Genomic DNA, 24134 nt, shown 5'->3' on the forward strand with positions numbered 1-24134 from the left:
GGGAGAAGGGAGGGTTGATGTTGAAGAAAATCGATGGAACCGAACCTGATATGGCCTCCAACGATTGTCGAGTTGTTGCTTGGTGAAGTCGAAAAGATCACCAAATTCATGTCTCTAGCGCCCATGCTCCCCACAGACGGCTCCAAATGACGAGGAGCAACCTCGGCAATGTCCATGGATGATGGACTTAGGGTTTCAGGGAAAATTAGTGTGCTAGTAGTTTCGTCGATTGGTCAGACAAACAAGGATATCTGACAGATTTTTTATGAGGCTAGATCACCGTAAACTAGAACAAGTTATGGTTACAACAATGATTCAATACCTCTCCCACTGGCTCCTCCTAGTCTTTATACAGGAGAATGGGTCTCAGGGTCTAGTCTGGGTCGGTTTACATATATTCCTTGCCTAACTAGAAATACGTCGGGTCCTTTCATGGGCCTTGCCTTATTCGACAAGCTTCATCCTTTGGGCTTCGACTTCCGAGCTTGTGGGTTTCTTCTAAATTTGCACCAGGGTTACACAAGCTGTAGGCCCAATTAGGCGTACCCATGTCAAAGGGCATCCTTGTTTGCATACTTCATTACTTTTCTCTTATCATTTTTTCTTTTTATTGATGTTCACTCTATTTCAGACATTTTAGGCATTTAATGTTTCACCCAACTCTTCAACAATGCTAAAAACTAAACCCCTTTGAACACATGATTTTCCATGTCAACAATAGGACTGAAGACCATGAATTTTTGCTCCAACAGTTCTTCCTCTCCTTGCCTCAAATACAGTGAAATGTCTTGTTATGTTGCATCATCGTACAATTCAAATTCATTGATAGGTTCATTGTGATCTAGTACCTATTTTTCAATATTGCAAGAAATCATCATCTCCATTTTCCACATTGACTTGGAAACAGATTCACTGTCACTCTATGCACCTTGTATTACTCTAGTTAGGATTTTTTTTGCATGTTCTTCTTCTTTGGTTCCTTCTGCTAATGAACTCCTAGATGCACCTAAGCCTGATGCCATCGGTGCTAAGCTGCTTTTGACACCTACTACAATGTTCCTAGATTTCTTCTGTAGTAGATAAGCCGTCAATTTCCTTCCGAAATTGTTGCGATCAATTAGCAGAGCTAGTGTTTTCTCCCCATTTATGGCTTCAATCATGTCCACAATGTCACTGTCGAAATCAATGCACTACAATCCATCTAGTAGGTCCTTACCTAGATTTCGCCAATATACATGCAACGGTACATCCATCTCAGCTTATATCCAAGTTGTTTAAAGAAATCTTAAATCCTTTCATAGCTACAATGTCAAAGAAATCTGTAGTTATATTGTGGTAAGTCAAATTATCCCTTACACAACAGAAAAAATCTATTATGGTCCAACTAAATTGAAAATAATTCTTCATTTCCCTCTGCGGTATAAAAACATGTTGACATTCAACTTCCACACATTCTACCATAAGCATGACACTACAAGTGCCAGTTTATTTGGAGAAACACGGAAATGCTAGCAAAGACTAAGTTGAGTGAAAATCATATGCTATCATAAACATGACAATACAATTTTACATTGGAGATCGAGATTTAGGGTTTTTAGCCTCCGAGAGAGACATTCATCACCACCGCTTTAGAGCAAAAGAACTCATCTCCGTTAGGGTGAGCGGATCCACTGTGTGCAGAGGTTAGTGAGGATGGACAGGGAGCGAAAGGGGAAGCGGTCCTTCGAGCAGTTTGGCGGGGAAGACTGGTGGCGGAGGGACCAAGACCTTCGGAAGAAGCTAGATCGAGAGAAAGAGAAGCATCGCCGGCAGCAATACCAGCGGGACAACAAGGCGTGTGGCAGCGCAAGGAGGACGGCAGGGTGAGGGAGCGTAGAAGCCGGGAGCATTGTCGACCTCCTCCCCCCTGCCTAGAATCTGTGGGGGCGCGATTTGGGTCGGGCGGCACCAAGGCTCCAGGGACCTGCTCATGGGGAGCGTGGCAACCCTGCGTGTGCGACAACGGAGGGAGGGACTCCGGCGGCCAGTGAGGCGACCCACATCATATGCTACAACTATGGGAAGCCAGGCCACATCCAGGCTGATTGCAAGGACGAGCCTTTCTGTATCAGGTGCAACAAGGTCGGGCATTTATCTGCGATGTGCGCATATATGTCGAAGGCGACAGAACCATACTGGGAGGCTTACGGCGTTGATGGACGAGTCTTCGCCTGCTGCGACGTCCCTGAAGAGCAACTGCTCCCGCCAGCACCAAACGCGGCGCTTGTCATTCTGGAAGGGGGAGAGCTGTCGGCAGAGCAGATGGAGGAGGAGCTCAAGGATCTGGTGGATGAGGACTGGGAGTGGCGAGTCCAAAAGATCAACCGTTCTAACTTGGCGATGTTTTTCCCATCCAAAGAGAGCCCGCGCATGGCCATTAGGGGCGGAGGCCTCACTCTTCCGACAAGAAAGCTACATGTTATTGTGACCTCCAACTCTGGTGACCCCACGGCAGGGGAGCAACTTGAGGAATGTTGGATAAAGTTGTTTGATGTTCCCCCACCATACAGGCAGGCTGTGCGTATCCTCCTGGCAGCAAGGGATCTTGGCCTTCCAATTGCGGTGGATGAACAATCTATCGAGTCTCCACTGGAGCCGGTTCGGGTCTTGCTCGGCTGTAAGGTGTCGGTGCAACTCCCTGATACGTCGTAAACGTATCTATAATTTTTGATGCTCCATGCTTGTTACACCAATTTATATATGTTTTGCTCATACTTTGTTGCACTTTTATACATTTTCCGGCACTAACATATTAACAAGATGCCACAGCGCCAGTTCCCAGTTTTCTGCTATTTTGTATTTCAGAAAAGTTGTACAAGAAATATTCTCGGAATTGGACGAAACAAAATCCGAAGTCAATATTTTCTGTAAAAAAGACAGAGTCCACAGGAGGGTCGAAGAGAGGCAGCAGGGCGGCCACGCCAGCCCTAGGCGCGGCCTGGCCCTGGCCCGCGCCTAGGGGTGGTGTGGCCCCCCTGGCCTCCACCGACATCGCCCCTCCACCTATTTATTCACGATCTCGGGGAAAACAATACCGAGCCTCCATCCACGAAAAGTTCCATCGCGGCCGCCATTGCAGACCCTAGCTCGGGATGGTTCTGACGCTCTTCCCGGCACCCTGCCGGAGGGGGAAATCATCGCTAGAGGCATCTACATCGCCATGCCCACCTCCGAATTGATGCGTGAGTAGTTCATCCCTGGACTATTGGTCCATAGGAGTAGGTAGATGGTTGTCTTCTCCAATTTGTGCCTCATGCTTAGATCTTGTGAGCTGCCCTACATGATCAAGATCATCTTTATGTAATGCTACATGTTGTGTTTGCTGGGATCCGATGAATATTGAATCCTATGTTGAGATCGATTATATATTCTTGTCATATGTTATTTGTGATCTTGCATGCTCTCCGTTGCTAGTAGATACTCTAGCCAAGTAGATGCTCGTGGCTCCAAGAGGGGGTATTTATGCTCGATAGTAGGTTCATGCCTCTAGTTTTCTGGAAGAGTGACAATAACTTCTAAGATTGTAGATGTGCTGCTGCTACTAGGGAGAAAACAACAATGTTTTATATGAGGGTAATTCTATTGTTTACTTTACACACATTGCTTAATGCGATAATCTGTTGCTTGCAACTTAATACTGGAAGGGGTTCGGACGATAACCGGAAGGTGGATTATTAGTCATAGACGCAGTTGGATTACGGTCTATGTATTATGTTATAATACCCAAACGAATCTCATAGTAATCATCTAGCTGTAATTAGTTCACCCAACATGTTATTTATCTTTATGGAGAGACACCTGTAGTGAACTGTGGACCCCGGTCCTTCCTTTACACTGATAAATTCAACCACTGCAATCCTTCTCTGTTTACTTATTGTAAGCTCTGTTCTCTTTAACTAGATGACACCCCGCGCGTTGCTGCGGAAACTCTTTGTCACACTATCAAATAAATATTTAAAGTTATAGTTTTTATTAGAATATGACCGAAAAAATGTACTAGGCACGAAGAGAACAGAGTTTGAATGGTTTGTCAAGAAATTGGTAGGAACGTGTGAATGACCTTACAAAATTATTTGAGCCAAGTGTGAATTATTTGTTTTTTTTCTTTCTAAATGCTGTGACATGAAAAAGTAATGTGAGATGACTTAATAAGATATAAAGAAGGAGGATTTCATATGTAAAGACGTTTTTGCACAACCGCCATTGTTATAAATAAATCTTCATATATGCATAGCTGGGGGATTTAAAAAGACTTAAAGTGAACGCGCATGTACATCCACTGCATCAGCTATAACTCCTCGGCGAGTTTAATTTGCACACGTTTCAATATTCTCAGTATCAAATAATGACAAAATTATTTCGTAAAAAAGATCAAAATTAATCAAGATGATTGGATCAAGAAAGTACCAATTCTTTTTGTCCCAAAGATATAATTAAGCTGGACAGAACGTGAGCACAAGCAGGCTTCGACTATCCATTTGGGTATGAGAAACTCCAGATGAACAACTAACCAACGACCACATAAGGTATTTTGTTGGCTTATTTTCAGTTAAATTTGGAACTTTGATTCTCAATCAACAGAGAAAATAATCACTGTAAAATATCGTGAAAAGAAGACATTAGATTATCCAATAAGAATACAATTTTAGTGCTTATTTGTTATTTTTGCTTACCTCAAATATGTTACTGGTACCATGGAACTATCAGTATGACAGTACTCCCAGACCACCTATCTGAATGATAACCATGAACGGAAAGGAAAGCATTACTTATGCAAACTGCTTACATATGACTATCTATCTTTTTTTCTTTACCCAAAATCTGCTGGCGCCTAGAATGCATCACACCGAATGTGGCAAAGTCAAGTGGATGTTGACTACAGTTGGATGGAAAGACCAACTTAATATCAAGAATGCACCTGCATGGCTGCATGACCAGATGCATGTCAGGATCAGAAAAATCAACTTTTTTTTAGAATAGAAAAATCAACTAATATAACATAACCCAATTTATCTGAACTTCCATCTTCTTTTTTCCTTGGGATCTCGGAACTTCTGATCTGAAGGAAAAAATGACACATTTTATCATAAAAAGGGAACCCATAGATGAAGAATCAAGATCTAGAAGCTCAAGTGATACCTACAACAGTAAAAAATGATGGGTGGTATACATCAGTCATAGAGAAGAGAAGACCTGCTAGCAGGAGTTGAGAAAGCTACCTCCATGGTGGGGTGGATGGGAAATCAGAAGCAAGAGCTGTAGAGGACCAGTTTCTAGATGCGGAGGATGTAGAGCCGAAGAATTCAAGCAGGCTGATGGCATAGCCACGAGGATCTATTCCACCATTCTCCTAGGAGGGCATTGCATGGATTTTAAATGGAAGAAATCCATCACTTCTCTGGCGTGAATCCATGCTCCTGGATATTGATCGGGAGGATGAAGCATTAACAATTCCCTTTAAAAACTTGCTCTCTCTTCATCAAAGACGACTGATATCAAAACTCAACCATTGGAGGATGCATTGGAGACCAGAATGTATGGCTGTTTGAAGTATAACATTTGTGACAGTGGGGGCGTCTAGATCTCCAAGGAACTTTCCGATAGGAATCTTAGGGGTCCTTGCAGGCCAGGCCAGTACTGCCCTCGCATGTTTGCGAACAACCAGCCATATATCGAACTAAAATCCCCTGCAGAAGAAACCAGAACTGAAAGAGAATTAGCCAGTGAGTTTAAGTACACATCGCCAGCTGAAGAACAATTAGCCAGAGACCTATCTGCATCCCTTAGAATGGAAAGTGATCTTCACGAATTTATGGTATGCCTCGTCAGTTTCATGGGGTAGGGAGAGGAAGAGACTACGCAATTGTGGAGATGAGGAAGTGTTATTGCTCGGTGGCTACACAGGTTAGTGGAGACAGTAAATACAGTAGTAGGTTGTCTTTTGCCTTTTGTCTACTCAGCTGAAACAATGAACTTGAAAGCACCGAATCGGACGGGAGAAGTAAACAAAATGTGCATTTTTTTATGAGGTGAAGCTCGGATGACGTGGCAGGCTAAGATTGGTCAGTGATGCTTGGTGAGGTGGATATCTTGCATGTTGAGAGAATTACCCTTAGTGGGTTGCTCCAATTTAGATATTATAGATTACTGCAAACATCGCCTTCCACTCGATACATTTAATCTTTTGTGTTCAGCGAAACCGGTGAGATTGACAACCTCACTGTAAACTGGGGCAAAGTATTTTGGTTGTGTTGTGTGCATGTTCCACGTTGTTGCTGACGCCGGTAGTGCGCCCTACCAATAGTCAGCCAGCAACACCATCAGAAGTCACGCATTTATCCTACTGGTCGATTAAACCTTGGTTCTTACTGCGGTAAAACGTGCTGCTGTGTTCATCATACCTTCCTCTTGGGGTTCCCCAACGGTGTGCAATCTGCGCTCATCAAGCTCTTTTTCTGGCGCCGTTGCCGGGGAGAAAGAGGATTTCTGCAAGGGGAGTCTCTCATCTCCAATCGCTTTACTTTGTTATAGTTTTGCTTAGTTTATTTTATTTTGTCTTGTTTGCTTCATTATATCAAAAACACAAAAAAATAGTTTCGATTATTGCTGTTATTTCTGTTGCTTAGTTTTAATTTTTATAAAATGGTTCTGCTGGAAATACTAAGTTGTGTGACTTTACTAGCACCAACAACAATACTTTTATTTGTACACCTATGGCTCCACCTACTCTCGAAGTAGCCTTCTATTGAATTAAACCCGCTTTATTAAATCTTGTTATGAAAGAGCAATTTTCTGGTGTTAGCACTGAAGATGCCGCTTCTTACCTTAATAATTTTGTTGAACTCTCTGAGGTGCAAAAATATAATGATGTAGATGGTGACATTATAAAACTGAAATTGTTTCCTTTCTCTTTGAGAGGTAGAGCTAAAGATTGGTTGCTATCTTTGCCTAGAAATAGTATTGATTCTTGGGTTAAATGCAAAGATGCTTTTATTGGAAAATATTATCCTCCTGCTAAGATTATATCTTTGAGAAGTGACATAATGAAATTTAGACAATTTGATAATGAAGATGTTGCTCAAGCTTGGGAAAGAATGAAATCTTTGGTAAAGAATTGTCCCATTCATGGACTGGCTACTTGGATGATCATCCAAAATTTTAATTTAGGACTAAATTTTTCTTCAAGAAACCTTTTGGATTCAGCTGCTGGAGGTACCTTTATGTCCATTACTTTGGGGGCTGCAACAAAACTCCTTGATGACATGATGATAAATTATTCTGAATGGCACACCGAGAGGGCTCCACAAGGTAAGAAGGTAAATTCTGTCGAAGAAACCTCCTCCTTGAGTGATAAAATTGATACTAGTATGTCTATGCTTGTTAATGGTAAAACACATGTTGATCCAAATAATATTCCGTTAGCTTCTTTGGTTGCTAAAGAAGAGCATGCTGATGTGAACTTCATTAAAAAAATAATTTCAACAATAATGCTTATAGGAATAATTTTGTTAGCAACAATTATATGCCATATCCTTCTAATAGTGGCAATTGTTATTATGGTAGATCTATGCCTAGTGAGGAAAAGATTTTAGAAGTTGAAAAGGCCACTAAGAAATTTATGCAAATGCAATATGAGCAAAATAAAGTGTTCACTAAAACCATGTAAGAACAGTCCTGTATGTTGAAAAATATTAGTCATCAACTTGAGAATTTAAATAGAGAAATTTCTGGTTTGCAAGTCAAAATTTCAAATGCTGAAACTTGTATTTCCTCCTTGTCGGAAGCACAAACTTCTATGATTAATAAAATGGCTGCTAAACCTATAACTATGGATGAAAAACCCTTTGCTACTGCAAATAGCATTCATGTTAGAATTGATGAAAATGTTAGGATGTTGTCGGAATTGCATGCTAGGTGGGAAATAGGAGATGAAATTGCTAGAAACAATAATTTGATTAAAATTTGCACCATCACCACCACAAGTAATAATGAAGTTTCAAATTCTAGGCACTCTCCTATTATTAATGGTAAAATAATTGGTGTATGAAAAGTCCCCGTTCCTTCTACAAAATTGCCTAGAACAACTTAAACTGCTCTTGATAAGTGTGCTGAAATTTTTCAGAGTATGGGAGACATAAGTCCTTTCACCTTTGATAAAACTAAATTCTTTTTTTGAGAATAGGCAGCTTCATTTCATTCACTCAAACATTGTTCATTACAAACAGTGGTCCTAATAATATCAGGAAACTCACTAAACCAGCAGGACCCTACATCCTGCTCAACTGACTTTGCGAGAGAACATGTGCTGCTGATACGTCTCCGACGTATCGATAATTTCTTATGTTCTATGCCATATTATTGATGACTAGTTGAATGCCCGTGCGTTGCTACGGGCTATTAATTTTTTATATAAAACATAAAATACATATAAAAATCCACTTCTATATATGAGATATTTCCATGTAAGTATCCTTCTTTTGTGATGTAAGGCCCGATTTTTTTTCTAAAAACATCCACTTAGTACCTCTGTCACGTAAATATCCTTGACATACTACATAATTGTCATAATTTTTAAAATATGTGCAACATGAATCTATTTCAAAAAATTTGTCCCCAAAAATATATGAAACATAATTGTGATATCCGTCCTCGCGTCGCTCCCAGGGGGCGGCTCGGGTGACCGAAACCCTAGCTCAGCCTCCACCCCTCTTTCCCCTCCACTTCCTCTTGCCGTCGTTGGAGGACACTGCCGAGCGAAGGTCGCGCGGATGACGGTGGCGGCGTGCCTTCCACCTCTCGCTCGGGTGGTGTTGGGGAGGGGCTTCTCCCCATCGGGCGATTGGAGCTCCAGCCGGGGAAATATGAAAATAAGAGCTTCCGTTCGTAAAATTTGTACAAAATGTCGACTGATTCGTAGGCGTGGACGAATCAGAGTCATTTGCTCTAATCCGAAGCATAAACAAAGATAGGGGTAATGTTTCGAAAAAGAACTTTATACTCTCTAAATAAAGAAAAAAAGTACCTAAAGTACATGTGGAAATGGTTAAATTCCAAATAAAATAATTTGGAATAATTAAAGTAAAGGGTATATTTTACCCTGAAACGGATATCTTTTTATTTTTTTTCTTTATTGTTATTTCTAACTCATATTTATGAGATAATAAAATGTGGCTCCGATCTTTCGCCTTTGCCTGTTGCGTTGAGGTGTGGTGTCGACCTGGTTGGTCGTCGACTCGTGTGGAGTACAGCCTCAGTGCTGGCGTGTGGTGTTGTGTTGTAACGGTTTTTCAGCCAGTTTTCCTCGTAGACGGGCCAACTCTTTTCTCCTATATTAAAAGCAAAACTTTTGCCTCATTTCAAATTTTTTTTTTATTTTTTCACGAAACATGAATGTCGAGATGTACGTGCTACATTTTTTGTTGGAAATTTCTAAATCAGGAGCATATTTTGTATAGTGTAAAAACGGCTTGTCCTACACGACTGATATTCTAAATAAAGTCCTAGCACTTATTCGGTCAACAACACTGAACTGGCCAAAACACGGCAGGCCTTCGTCTTCCCCTAAATCACGCACTTTCCCATTTCCTTTCCTTTTTTACTCAGATGTGCGGCCGCTCTCACTCGTGGCAGATCAAGGAGCTGAAGGCGAAGCTCGGGGACGACGTCGGCGCCGCGGCGAGCTTCTCGACGGCGAAGGAGGACCAGGCGGCGTCCGGCGTCGAGCCCGCGGCCGCGGCGGCGCAGGGCTCGTCCGAGAGCGACTCCAGCGAGGTGCTGCGGTGCCTGTCCTCGATCTTGGCTTGGTGCTTGTCACACCTCCAGGTGTGTCGGTGGACAGCAAGTCGCCTGACTATGATGGTCAAGATCAGGCGAACACCAGAGGTGCCCAGATGACGACAGAAGAAACTCGTGGCTAAGAGTCAGCTGTATCGGAGGTGTAGACGGTGTGTGCTGTGGACCCCGGGCCCAGCTGTAAGCGTGTGTTAGTGTTAAATAGGGGAGCGATCCTCCCGTGAAAGGCATGCTGTAAACTGAATTCTGAAACTCCTCGTCCTCAAGTTCGTCTGTTCCCCACCCCAGTTCGTCTCCTCATCCCTTAATCTGCTATCCCATCTCCTTTCTTGCTGTGATTTGTGTGTGCTTGATCCAATCATAGATCGGGACACTACAATTTGGTATCCAGAGCCAGAATTTTTTTTCCCCAAAAAAATCGACCAACCACCCTGCCCACCACGTGTTCGACGCAATGGCGAGCCCGTGATCCAGTTCGTATGCGCTCAAATTCCCGAGATCGGACCCGTCATTCCACCGCAAAAGGTGCTGATTCACTTCGGTGAAGCGGCGCAAAATCCTGCGCGGGGTTGGGATCGATTCAGGGCGAGCAGCAACGGCACCGGCACGGCAAACCGTTCCTTCGGCACAGACCTCGTTTGTGCTTGAGAAGATGGAGGAGATGCAGAAATCCATGGCAGAGCTGTTGACTCGCGTTGGCACCGTCACCAACGAGATCCAGAGCTTCCGCAAACAGATGGAGGACTATGGTGCAGATCTAGATGGGATCAAGCGCAAGCTCGCTGAACGCGAGGTGGCCCCAGCGACGTCGCGTCTGGAGTTGCGACCAAATCGGGCGATGCTTGCCAACAAGGGCAACCCGTTGCTGGACATGCCCGAGTCTTCGGCCGATGGAGCAGCAGTCGGCGCAACGCTTCTTCACCCTGTTGTGGGCACCACGGCAACATTACCCGCCGCTACAGCGTACCACACCGCTCCAAGTTCTCCCATGGATCACAGCGAGTTACGAGTTCGTGCTCCACGTCACGATTTCCCCAAATTTCGTGGTGAGACACCGCTCCTTTGGATTGATCAGTGCCTGACGTACTTCGATATGTTCAGCATCCCGTCCAACCAATGGGTCAGCATGGCGTCGCTGTATATGGAGGGCAATGCGGCGCTGTGGTATCAAGCACACAAGCGCCGACATGGTGTTCAGGCCTGGAGTCTCTTCATGGTAGCCGTGCTCGATGAGTTTGGCCAGGACGAATATGATGGTCAAATGAGTAAGCTGATGCAACTCCGTCAGACGGGCACAGTTGTTGAATACCGTCAGTCATTTGAAGATTGCATGTACCATCTATTGGCTGTTGATGAAACTCTGAGCAGTCGTTGGTTTGTGTCACAGTTTGTCTTTGGACTCCGGGATGACATTCGAGCTGCGGTACGGCTGCAAGCACCTACTAGCATTGCTCGTGCGGCTTCGTTGGCAAGGATTCAGGAAGAAGAAGTGGAGCACCATAGGCCGCGTGCACGACCGCTGGCACCGACCAAACATCCTCCAGGGGTGGCAACAACACCTAACACAGTTGCAGCACCACGGGTGGATTGGCCTAGGAAGCAAGGCAATGATGATTTCAATCGAGAAAGGCAACTGAGAGATTTTCGTCGTGCCAATAACCAATGTTTCAAGTGTGGTGATAAATACTCCAAAGAGCATCAGTGTAAGAGAACTGGGCAATTGCTGACAATAGAAGTTGGGGAGTTTGGGGAAGTCCTATCAGATGAAGCAGTTTTGGCAATGGAATTATTGCAGAAGACAACAGTCACTGAAAACTTGTGCCACATCTCTGTGAATGCAGTGGCAGGGACTGAGACTGTCAATACAATTCGTCTTCGAGCCACTGTGGGAGACAAGACCATGTTGCTTCTGGTAGACTCTGGCAGCTCTACCACCTTCGTTAACAAAATATTCGCTGAACGAGCAGGATGTCAAATATCCCCAGCACCAGCAGTGTCGGTTAAGGTGGCCAATGGACAAATATTACTATCTAATTCGGAAGTCAAGGATCTTCAGTGGTGCTATGAAGGGCATGTGTTTACAGACACTATGAGAATTTTGGATATTGGGGCCTATGATGCTATTCTAGGGAAGGATTGGCTAGACAAATGTGGGTCTATGTTCTGCCATTGGGCTCAAAACACTTTACAATTTGAGCATCAGGGGAAACAGGTTGTTTTGAAAGGCATGACTACTCCAGCGCCATGTGAATTAGCTGAAATATCTGTTTTGCAATTGCAAGAGTTATTAGCTGCCAATGAAGTGTGGGCTATGGCCGTGCTTGATCAAACATCAGAAACGACAGCAACAACAAAGTCACCTGAATTGCAAGCAATTCTGGCAGAGTATGCAGATGTCTTCAGCGATCCCGCCACTCTGCCACCACGTCGTGCGTGGGATCATGCAATCTCTCTGGAGTCGACAGCACAACCAGTTAATTCGAGACCTTATCGATATTCGCCCTTACAAAAAGACGAAATCGAACGCCAAGTAGCAGAAATGATCAAGGCGGGACTGGTCACACCTAGTATGAGTCCATTTGCCTCGCCAGTGCTTTTGGTGAAGAAGAAGGATGGCACCTGGCGATTTTGCGTGGATTATCGCAAGCTAAACACTATGACAATCAAGAATAAGTTTCCTCTGCCTATCGTCGATGAATTGCTGGATGAATTGGCAGGCACAAAATTCTTCTCAAAGCTTGACCTCCGTGCGGGCTATCATCAAATCAGGATGCGCTCAGAGGACGAAGGCAAAACCGCGTTCAAGACGCATCATGGCCACTTTCAGTTCCGCGTGATGCCTTTCGGTCTCTCAAATGCACCCGCGACGTTCCAATGTGTGATGAATGCAGTGTTTGCGCCGTTCATCCGCAAGTTTGTGATTGTATTCTTAGATGATATTCTTGTCTACAGCTCGTCTTGGTCAGAGCACCTTGATCATTTGCGCCAAGTATTGGACAAACTCCGTGAGGCTCAGTTCTTCGCCAAACAGTCAAAGTGTGCTTTCGGGCAAACGCAGATCCACTACTTGGGGCATATCATTTCGATGTTGGAGTGGCTACGGACCCGGACAAGACGAGAGGTGATGAGAAAGTGGCCAATTCCTTTGAATACAAGCGAGCTGCGTGGGTTTTTGGGCCTGACTGGATACTACCGGAAGTTTGTCCGCAATTATGGGATAATTTCGAAACCACTTACTCAACTGCTCACGAAGAAAGGGTTTGTTTGGTCCGACGAAGCACGAGGCTGCGTTTACAACACTGAAGGAAGCCATGGTTAACACTCCTGTCCTTGCATTGCCTGACTTTACTCTTCCATTTGTGATAGAGACGGACGCGTGTGATACTGGCGTGGGTGCTGTTTTGATGCAAGAAGGACATCCAGTGGCCTATATGAGCAAGGCCTTGGGTGTGATGAATCGTAAGTTATCAATCTATGAAAAGGAGTTTATGGCAGTTATGATGGCAGTGGAGAAATGGCGCCAATACTTGCAACGTGGCCCATTTATAATCCTTACCGATCACAAAAGCCTCGTGCACTTTGAGTGATCAGCAGTTAACTACAGATTTGCAAAGAAAAGCTATGGCCAAACTTGTTGGGTTACAATTTCAGTTTCGATACAAGAAAGGTATTCTGAATACTGCATGACAGATTCCTTGTCCGGAGTTGGTCATCTTACGGAAATGTCGATCCGTCATCCTGTTTGGTTACGGGAAGTGACAAATTCTTACACTATCGACCACTGAACTCACCTCTCTGCTCCAACAATTGGCAATACATTCACCGGATGCCAAAGGATATTCGTTGGAACATGGAATTATCAAGTACAAAGGAAGAATGGTCATTGGTGACAATCCGGCCCTTCAAACTAAATTAATTTCTCAATTGCATGACACACCGGTAGGAGGACACTCGGGCATTCGGGCCACTTACCAACGAGTGAAGAAATTGTTTTATTGGCCGGGCATGAAATTGGCGGTTGAGCTCCTTGTTAGACAATGTCTAGTCCGCCAACAAGCAAAACATACTAATACAAAGCCGAGCTGGTCTTCTCCGACCTCTTCCTCCACCAGAAGGGCCATGGCAAGAGGTGACAATGGATTTTATAGAGGGACTACCATTGTCAGACCATGCAGATGTCATACTAGTGGTTGTTGATCGTCTGACTAAGTATGCCCATTTTTTGCCATTAAAACATCCCTACTCAGCAACCTCTGTAGCCAAAGCCTACATGGACAATATTGTTAGACTGCATGGTGTGCCTTTGTCCATTGTCTCTGATCGAGACAAGGTTTTCACTAGCGTTTTCTGGAGAGAGCTGATGAAGGCTGTGGGTACCAAACTGAATTATAGCACATCATACCATCCTCAAACTGACGGCCAAAGTGAAAGAGTAAATCAGTGCCTCGAACAGTATCTCGGATGCACTTGTCCAAGATCATCCCAAACGATGGCGCAAATGGCTAGGCATGGCTGAATTTTGGTACAACACAAGTCATCATACAGCTATAGGAAGCTCTCCATTCAAAGCTCTGTACAAGACTGAACCAAATTTTGGTGCCTTTCCTAATGTCACAGTTGCCGATGACTCTGCGGCAGCTTTGATAGTTGATGATTATCAGTTGCATACTGCGCTGTTGCGTGACAAGCTGCTGCAAGCTCAGCGGCGGATGAAAGCTCATGCAGACAAGAATCGCTCTGAGCGACAGTTCTTTGTCGGTGATCAAGTCCTGCTCAAGCTGCAACCTTATGCTCGGCAGTCCGTGGTCAATCGTCCCTACCCCAAGCTCTCATATAAGTACTTTGGTCCATATACAGTCCTGGAAAAAATTGGCGCAGTCGCTTACAGGCTTCAATTACCACCGACGGCCCAGGTGCACCCTGTTTTCCATGTTTCACAGTTGAAACCCTTCACTCCCAGCTATACTCCTATTTTCAGTGAGCTCCCTACTGTTTCGGATCTGGCAATAGCAACAACCTTCCCGGAGAGCATCATTGATCGCCGGATGGTGCGGGCGGGTCACTCGGCTGCGGTTCAGGTGTTGATCAAGTGGCATGGGTTGGAGCTAGCGCAAGCAACATGGGAGGATTACTACCAGCTCAAGTCCAGGTTTCTGACGCTTCGATTTGGGAGGCGGATCGAATTCAAGAGGGGGCGAGTGTCACACCTCCAGGTGTGTCGGTGGACAGCAAGTCGCCTGACTATGATGGTCAAGATCAGGCGAACACCAGAGGTGCCCAGATGACGACAGAAGAAACTCGTGGCTAAGAGTCGACTGTATCGGAGGTGTAGACGGTGTGTCTTGTGGACCCCGGGCCCAGCCTGTAAGCGTGTGTTAGTGTTAAATAGGGGAGCGATCCTCCCGTGAAAGGCATGCTTGTAAACTGAATTCTGAAACTCCTCGTCCTCAAGTTCGTCTGTTCCCCACCCCAGTTCGTCTCCTCATCCCTTAATCTGCTATCCCATCTCCTTTCTTGCTGTGATTTGTGTGTGCTTGATCCAATCATAGATCGGGACACTACAGTGCTCTTCCATATCCCCTCCCTCCATAGACCACTCCGGCGAATCCTCCGACAACTCACTGCGGACCTCGATGTCACCGTGCCGTGCGCTCCGATGGCCGCCTCCGGTCTATCCCGCTGCCATATCCACGAGGCAGAGCAGCTGCGCTCCTCTCCCGGCTCCGGCCACCAGCTCCGGCCCTGCAGCGCTGCTGTCCTCTTCACTGCGGCCATATGTTTGTCTGATTCGTTGTGCCAGGCGGGGAAGGAGCAGGTTTTGGAAGGGGAAAAGCATGCGGCTGGTCTGGGATACTGTGAGTCAAGCATTTTGCTCCTTCAATTGTTGTAGTGTTTTTTTATATAGCTTGATTTACGAACTTTGGTACTGTACAACTTGAATTGTATGATGCTCTTGTAGTTAAAATTGCATCGGCACAATTTAATCTCCAGAAATATTATCCATATGATTGAGCAAAACTCTTTTTTTGTTTGCCCAGGACACTCTAATGGACAGGTTTTCAACTAACCGTTGCATCTGAAGTTTTGAATTCTGACACAACTTAGGCAGTCTTGAACAACACTTGCTTACTCTTCTGGTACCAAGAACATGGTTTTGATTTTGGAGTGGAACACTTGGTTAATGAAAACAAGGTATGTTTTATATCTGCTAATTTTCCCTATTTTGACTTATCATATTTCTTTTTAGATGAATAATTTTCTGAGACATTTTTAACATAAGAATTATCAGTAAGAACAAAAATGTTGCGGGATAAGGAGCTGTGGCATGACAACAAAAATGTTATAGTATTTAGCAACACTTCAAAATGCCCACATATCACCAGCGAGTTCAAGTGCTAAGAACTTCCTTGTAGACTATATTCAGCGTGGTCGTTACTAAGGACTCGGTTCTTTTTCTTTTCTTTGAATTATTGGTCTTGTCCTTTCCATTGTCCTTGATGGCAAGGATCTTGATGTTACTTTTAGCGGTTGCTCTGGACAACGCGACATACAGCTGGCCATGAGAGAATACCGACTCTGGTAGGTACACGCCCACAGTCGGGATAGTCTGTCCTTGCGCCTTGTTGATTGTCATGGCAAAACTGAGCCTGATCGGGAACTGCTTCCTCTTGAATCTAAACGGGAACATGTCGTCGTCGGATGGGCATAGAGGTATCCGAGGAAGAAACACCCTCTCCCCTGCGTGTTGTCCCACGACTATCTCTGCGTCGATGGCGTTACTCTGGAACCCACGGACCACAAGCCTCGTGCCGTTACATAGCCCGTTAGCTGGGTCGATATTCCTCAACAATATAACTGGGCAATTTATCTTTAGTTTAAGCTTGTGCGGGGGAAGTCCATTAGGAGTTAGGTCATTCAGGAACTCTTGAGGATAGTAGCCGTGTGGATCATCCTCGGCGCTATCGAAGCTATAATAGATCATCTCCTCGCCCTGAAAACGCTCAATCATGTGCATGTTTATTCCATCGACACTGTCGTTCCTTGTAGAGAGGATCGCTCGAGAAGTCATGTAATGAGGATTTTCCATGTTGCGGTCTAGGGCAGGAAACACGTGGTCGATCAGCTTCTTTATATCTGCTGTGTCATTGCCTGTAGACGACACACATATATCTTCGGGAAGCCGGATGTTTCCGTCATCGTCGGTTTCCTCGGTGCCGTTACCCACCCTCAGGAGGTAATCCGCGAACCATCGGTCGTTTTGCGCCCTCATGTTCTTGACGAGGTTTAGCTGGCGCATGCCCTTCCAGAGTTTTGAGCTCCGCAGACTTGCGTCTATTATCTGACCTCGTGACCCTTTCCTCACTACAGGAAGCACCTGCCTGAAGTCCCCACCGAACACGATAGTCTTTCCCCCAAAAGGTCGGTCTGGGCATTCCATGATGTCTCGCATGCTTATGTCTAACGCCTCAATTGCCTGCCGTTTTGTCATGGTTGCCTCTTCCCATAGAATGAGCGAAGCCATTCTCAAGAGCTTGGCTGTCCCACTCTGCTTAGTGAAGCTGCATGATTTTCCTTCTTCAAGGTTTAGTGGTATCTTGAACCTCGAGTGGGCTGTCCTGCCTCCTGGCATGATTGAAGCGGCGACTCCTGACGTTGCTGTGGCCAACGCGATCTTTCTCTCGCCTCGAACCCTAGCGAGCAGTGCCCTGTAAAGGTAGGTCTTTCCTGTGCCTCCTGGACCATCCACGAAGAATACGCCCCCATTTCCTCCATCAACCGCCGCTAGTATTTCGTCGTAGGCAAGCCTCTGCTCGTGGTTTAGTGATGTCGCTAGAGAAGCGTCTTCCTTGTCTACTTGGATATTGGTTTCCTCGATGACCTCCCTAGCCTCTCCATCTGTGTTGTCATAGGTCTCGTCGATGTCTGGTAGAGGGAACGATTTTATGTCTTTGCCCATGGACTGCAGCATGCCCCTGATATCAAGCAACACCTTCTGCTCCACTGTTTTTGGGCATGTATGTTTGCGCCGGTAGTCGTCAGACATCGCCTCAAGGTGCCTATCCCAAAGGCCGCGCACATCTCCAGGCTCGCAAAATACCAATATTGTTGCGAAGAGCCTCCTAAGTGAGGCTGGCATGGCAAACTGCTCTGACTCGGTAAGACACTCATCGAGCGTGTTGTCAGCCTCGATGAGACCCCTCCTCTCGGCGGCTTCACGAAAGCTATCACATATCACACCATTCACTGTTTTGAGATCTTCAAAGGACCTTGAGCCTGGTACGTGATTTAGAAGCACCCTTAGGAAGTATCTCTCCCCCTCGGCAGGATGGGCTGATACGATTCGACCTACTTGTTGGCCCTTGTCCCTTTTCTTCCAGTACTTTGTTGTTTGCCATGTGAAACTTCTCGGAAAATCTTTGTAAAGAATATCCCGAGCCCACGCGTGCTTCTCGTTAGCCACGAAATACTCCGTTAGCATGGATGGGTTCTCTCGGGCGGCGACGTTGTTTAGGTTGTCTCCCGCTTTGAATGTGACCATTTGCATATTTTCGAGATGAAGCGGCAACGGTAGGACCGACGGGTGGTTCTCACATAGCTTGAAGCCGAATATCCTCCACATGGCCTCTGGTGGAGTAACCCACCTTGCATCAACGAATCTCTTAATCTCGTCTATGTTACCATCAGCATCGGGCTTCTCGATATTGAATGAAGTTTGATCGTGGCCCTTATATACGTACTTATATAGGTACTTGACGGCCTTTATGCTGGAGCACACCTCCACGTTGATGTGGAAGTCAAACATCCGCAAGAGGTATGGGTTGTAAGGCACAACCCATCTATTGTCTAGCATCTGGCCTCGGACCTTCGCACAATGGCCGTCCTTCCGTCTCCGATAAATGGGGTATGAGTCTTTCCCTTGTACGGTGGTCTCGTTGAATGCCCGCGGGTACCTACACTTGCACGACCCATCTTGCATGCACATGTTGTTTGGCTTGAGGACACCACATGGGCCGTGCATCATATGCTTCACGACTATGGCGTATAGCTCCGGGTACTTATTCTTGTCCGGGAGCTCGGCGGATATGACGCGGTCGTACTGCTCTGGCACAATGAGCTTATATTTTGAATCCATGATCAACAGAAAATGGGCGTGTGGGAGGCCCCTCTTCTGGAACTCGACCACATAGACGTAGGCCTTCACAACGCCTAGGATATGCTTCTTGGTCAGCATCTCTTTCATCGTCTCCAGCTTGGACCTAAACACTCGGACCACAATGTCTGGTCGGTCCTGCGGGGTTTGTCCTGGAAGCAGTGCATCCTGTATCTCCTGCCAATTTGGGTTACATGTCATCGTTAGGAAGATGTCAGGCTTGCCGTACGTTTGCACCAACGCCATGGCGTCCATATGTCTGCGCTTCATGTCTCGAAGTAAAAAAAGGATAGACAAAAAATGCAGAACTATCTTGAACAACCGAACCTTCGTCCCCGCGGTTCTCTCTTGATAGTTGCGCAACGTGCCAAGGCGTATCACGTTTAGGGAGATTTGGATGCCAACCGAGCTCCCCCTTGGGGAAGAAGAGGGGGTACGAGAGTGGGTCATAGCATCCTTGGGTGGCCTGTATACTATGCCTCTCATTGTTATTTCCGTATAGGGTAATGCTGCGCTTGAACCTATTTGCCAGGTCGCTTCCCTCGACCCAGATCGCAGCCACCTCGGACGACACCGGTAAATTGTATCTCCGTTGGTCTAGCTTCTTGTCGGTATTCAGTTCTATACGGTAGTCCTGGAGGTTTTCCTTGTGGGCGCCCAAACTCCTGAACTTCTCAGAGTAGGGGTTTCCTTTTAGTATGTCCACTACCTTCCGCACGACCTCTTGGTCCAGGTCTTTGGTGGCTTCCTTGCGATGTACCAGACTTGGATCATCGTCGTAGAAGTAGAGCTGTAGATGTTCCGGGCGAGAGTTCGGCCCGAATGAATGCATGTTGTGGTACATCTTGCCTTGAGCTCGGAATGTGTACACCCCGGACCTCATGTTTGTGCAGTCATTGTCTAGGCTGACGCCAAGAGTTGTGAATGAGAAGTGGCCGTTGAAGAATCGTATGCTCTCCCGAAAATGTCGACAGTCTGCATCTGCGCTAGACCATAACCTCATTAGCTCCGGGATAGGCTCTGGTTCAGCCAGCTTTATAGTTCCGTTTCGACAACAGAAACCATCGGTCTCACGCTCAAACTTCTTGGCATGGCAGTGTTCGCAGTTCGGTTCTTGCTTTAGAATGTGTGTTCTGTTTGGGAGGTTCGAGTACACAAATCAAAAGGATCGATAGATTCCACGCCGGATGAGTGTGTCGGTGTATCAATGTCCATGTCATCAGCGTCGTAACCTACATATGCATAGAATTTCATATCAGTATGTTCATCTTAAACCGTATAACAGAGAGGGTTGATAGAAAGGTTGGCATAAATACCTTCACGGGTATAGCACTGCTCGTCCATGAGGTCAACAGAGATGGCATCCTCGTCCATGATACTGCTAAGGAAGCTCTCCATGTCTCCTACAACATTATGGATTCGGTAACTATGACGCTTTAATGTGCCAAGATGTAAATAATAAATGTAGTAAAGATGAGTATGTTACCCTCGGTCCCAATGGTATACGCCGGCATGCTTGTTGAAGGGGAAGCGGGAGCTGAATTATTTTCCTCTCTGGCGGGTAATTTGTATGTGCTTGCATGCATGTTTATTGTAGGCAAAGTTGCTGCAGTTGGGCACGGCATAGCGATTGATTCAGCGCATGGGGTGTTCCTTCTAGCTTCAGCAGTTGCTCTGCGCTGAGCTAGCAATGCTACCCTCTCCTCTTCAGTTTTGTTTTGCCTAGATATGCGCCGTCTTGCATTCAACTCCTGCTGTTCTTCTTTGGATTTATTTTGCCTGCTAGCCCTTTTCTGTATGTTCCTCTCATCGACCGACTTGTTTTGCTCGAGTGCTCTTCTACGTGCATTAATCTCCTTCCTTTTATCATTTGTCAAACTATTTCGCCGAGCTCTATCATTATCACGCCTTGCTTGATTTATAAACTCTGAAATATTTTTAATTGGTTGATGGTTAGTTGTTCATACTGTATATTGTTTTTGCAAATTTACGGGTATTGTAAAAAAATAGAGAATTACCTTTAATCATGACTTCTGGCTGCTTTGGAGTTTGTATGTCACCGTTGCTCCTTTTCATCATGGTTATTATGAGATCGATAGCTTCGGCATGTTCATCATCACTTCTGAATGGTTTTGCTGCGGCATCTTTGTCTTTCTTTGGGTGGACACAATGGGTAGTATATGCCTTTCCATTAAAAATTGTTAGTTTTATAAATAGACACATGTTTTTTGAATGTATATGTATTGTATGAAATTTAAAATATTACCGTTAATCATAACTTGTGGTTGTTGTAAGGGTGTGTCTTGTTGGGATGATACTGATCTAGTTTTCCTCTGTTTTGCCGAGAACTCTTCGCTTCGACGATGTAGCAATGTTTGTCGTTCTCCCGGCGTCACATGATTTCTTTGTCTCACATGTAAGGTAGATGTACCACCTTCCTGCTGTGTTGCGATATATGCCGGGTTGACCATCGCAATTGATTCTTTGCTTGTCATGTTGCGCTTGCTGGCCTCTTTAATTTTTTTGCTTTGCCGATAGGCTTCACGGCGTTTTTTCAGTTTTTCCTGCTTTTCTTCATCTGTCATACGTGCATGCCGCTCTCTATCTTTTTTCCGTCTTTGTTCCTTTGCATCCATGATTTTAGATTGCAGCCAAAATGGCTTGCCTGCATGAGATTTGTATAGTAAGTATTTTGTGAAGCTAATTAGAGCATGTACTATCTCTTGTTGCAGTAAATCTATGGCAGTTGCTATCCAGGATCATAGAACTTGACAGGGTAAACCTAAGTAAGCACACTCCTAAACTTTTCTTGGCATTCTGTAATGCTTGTCATGGTTTAAGATCTTATCAGTACACTATTGGAATTTTCATCTCAGTTCATATTCAACCTATGTCATATTCGAATTTCATCTCAGTTCATATTCAACATATACCGAAACTTGAAAAGTAGTACATCTCATCTAATTGCTATTTGGTGCACAGTGAAGAGGGCATAACCCCCCGACTATTTAATACCAAAGAATTCTTTGCAGGATTTTATTGGTTTTCTACATATTACATTGGCAAAGTCTGATATTCAAATGACAGATGTCTCGATTGAGCAAAGTAGTTTGCTCCTTGATGGTATGAATTTTTCTGGTTTATTTCATCATCAAATTAGTCCTACAGGCTACAGGGATCAGGGGCACCAATGATATGTACTGAACATATGTGACAGTAGATTTCATATATATGGTTTGAACATATGTGGTTACCTTTTGACAGCTGGCAAATTGGTAGCAAGCGTGGAGGATGGGTGATTTGACAGTTGGACTTCCGGCGAACAGCAATTTCGAGGACGGAGGGTGAAATCGATTTTGAGCACACAGGGGGGGAAATCGTGTCGAGTAGTCAGAACTTGTGGTGGTGCTTATGTGTGGTTTATTCTGTATGTTTATATAGGAGAACCTGAAGAACGATGTGCTCCTGGTCGAACTTGGTCAGCTGTGTTCGATCAGGAGACGGTAAGTTTTTTATATGGTGGACACGGTCAGCTATGTATTATGGGCCTTCATATTTAACCTGAAGAAAGATGTGCTCCTGGTCGAACTTGTTCAGTTGTGTTCGATCAGGAGACGGTAAGATTTTTTTATGGAGAACACGGTCAGCTATGTATTATGGGCCTTCAAATTTAGTTTTTGGCCCACATACCCTGATCGATTCCACCTTGCTAACAGCACAAGAGGTAGCGCTCGAAAGATCGGATCGTGACTCGTGAGACATTTGGTTTGCTGGTTGCCGGTCCGGTTTTTCTTTATTTTTCCTGCTGGGGGCGCTCGCGGGATTGTATAGGCACGGTTTTTTTCGACGTACCAAAAGGTTTTATTACGTACGGACACCACCTATTCCCGTTTAATAGTAAAGATACCTACATGTTTTATGCACATTTTATGTTATATTCGTGCATTTTCTGGAACTAACCTATTAACAAGATGCCGAAGTGCCAGTTCCTGTTTTCTGCTGTTTTTGGTTTCAGAAATCCTAGTAACGAAATATTCTCGGAATTGGACGAAACGAAGACCCAGGGGCCTATTTTTCCACGGAGCTTCCAGAAGACCTGAGAACATTCGAAGTGGGGCCACGAGGTGGCGACACCACGTGGCGGCGCGGCCCGGGGGGCCCGCGCCGCCCTATGGTGTGGCCCCCTCGTCGGCCCCCGACTCCGCCCTTCCGCCTACTTAAAGCCTCCGTCGCGAAACCCCGAGGCGAAAAACCACGATACGGAAAACCTTACCGAGACGCCGCCGCCGCCGATCCCATCTCGGGGGATTCCGGAGATCTCCTCCGGCACCTCGCCGGAGAGGGGATTCATCTCCCGGAGGACTCTACACCGCCATGGTCGCCTCCGGAGTGATGAGTGAGTAGTTCACCCCTGGACTATGGGTCCATAGCGGTAGCTAGATGGTTGTCTTCTCCTCATTGTGCTTCATTGTTGGATCTTGTGAGCTGCCTAACATGATCAAGATCATCTATCCGTAATTCTATATGTTGTGTTTGTCGGGATCCGATGGATAGAGAATACCATGTCATGTTAATTATCAAGTTATTACATATGTGTTGTTTATGATCTTGCATGCTCTCCGTTATTAGTAGAGGCTCTGGCCAAGTTGATACTTTTAACTCCAAGAGGGAGTATTTATGCTCGATAGTGGGTTCATGCCTGCATTGACACCTGGGGGAGTGACGAAACCCCTAAGGTTGTGTTGTGCTTGTTGCCACTAGGGATAAAACATTGGCGCTATGTCCGAGGATGTAGTTGTTGATTACATTACGCACCATACTTAATGCAATTGTACTGTTGCTTTGCAACTTAATACTGGAGGGGTTCGGATGATAACCTGAAGGTGGACTTTTTAGGCATAGATGCGGTTGGATGGCGGTCTATGTACTTTGTCGTAATGCCCAATTAAATCTCACTATACTTATCATGTCATGTATGTGCATTGTTATGCCCTCTCTATTTGTCAATTGCCCGACTGTAATTCGTTCACCCAACATGCTTTTATCTTATGGGAGAGACACCTCTAGTGAGCTGTGGACCCCGGTCCATTCTTTAATACTTGAAATACAAATCTGCTGCAATACTTGTTTTTACTATTTTCTCTGCAAACAA

The 24134-nt window shown here is 45.2% G+C and overlaps 1 long non-coding RNA gene across 1 annotated transcript; it reads left to right on the plus strand.

Annotated features, from left to right (window-relative positions):
- The first annotated feature begins 15606 nt into the window (after positions 1-15606).
- Positions 15607-21836, plus strand: LOC124675785. Its single transcript, XR_006993415.1, has 3 exons — positions 15607-15686; positions 15870-16023; positions 21715-21836. It is a non-coding gene; the product is annotated as an uncharacterized LOC124675785 (long non-coding RNA).
- The last annotated feature ends 2298 nt before the right edge of the window (positions 21837-24134 follow it).

The sequence above is a fragment of the Lolium rigidum genome, chromosome 7, assembly GCF_022539505.1.
Source record: "Lolium rigidum isolate FL_2022 chromosome 7, APGP_CSIRO_Lrig_0.1, whole genome shotgun sequence".
In the NCBI taxonomy this organism is placed as follows: domain Eukaryota; kingdom Viridiplantae; phylum Streptophyta; class Magnoliopsida; order Poales; family Poaceae; genus Lolium; species Lolium rigidum.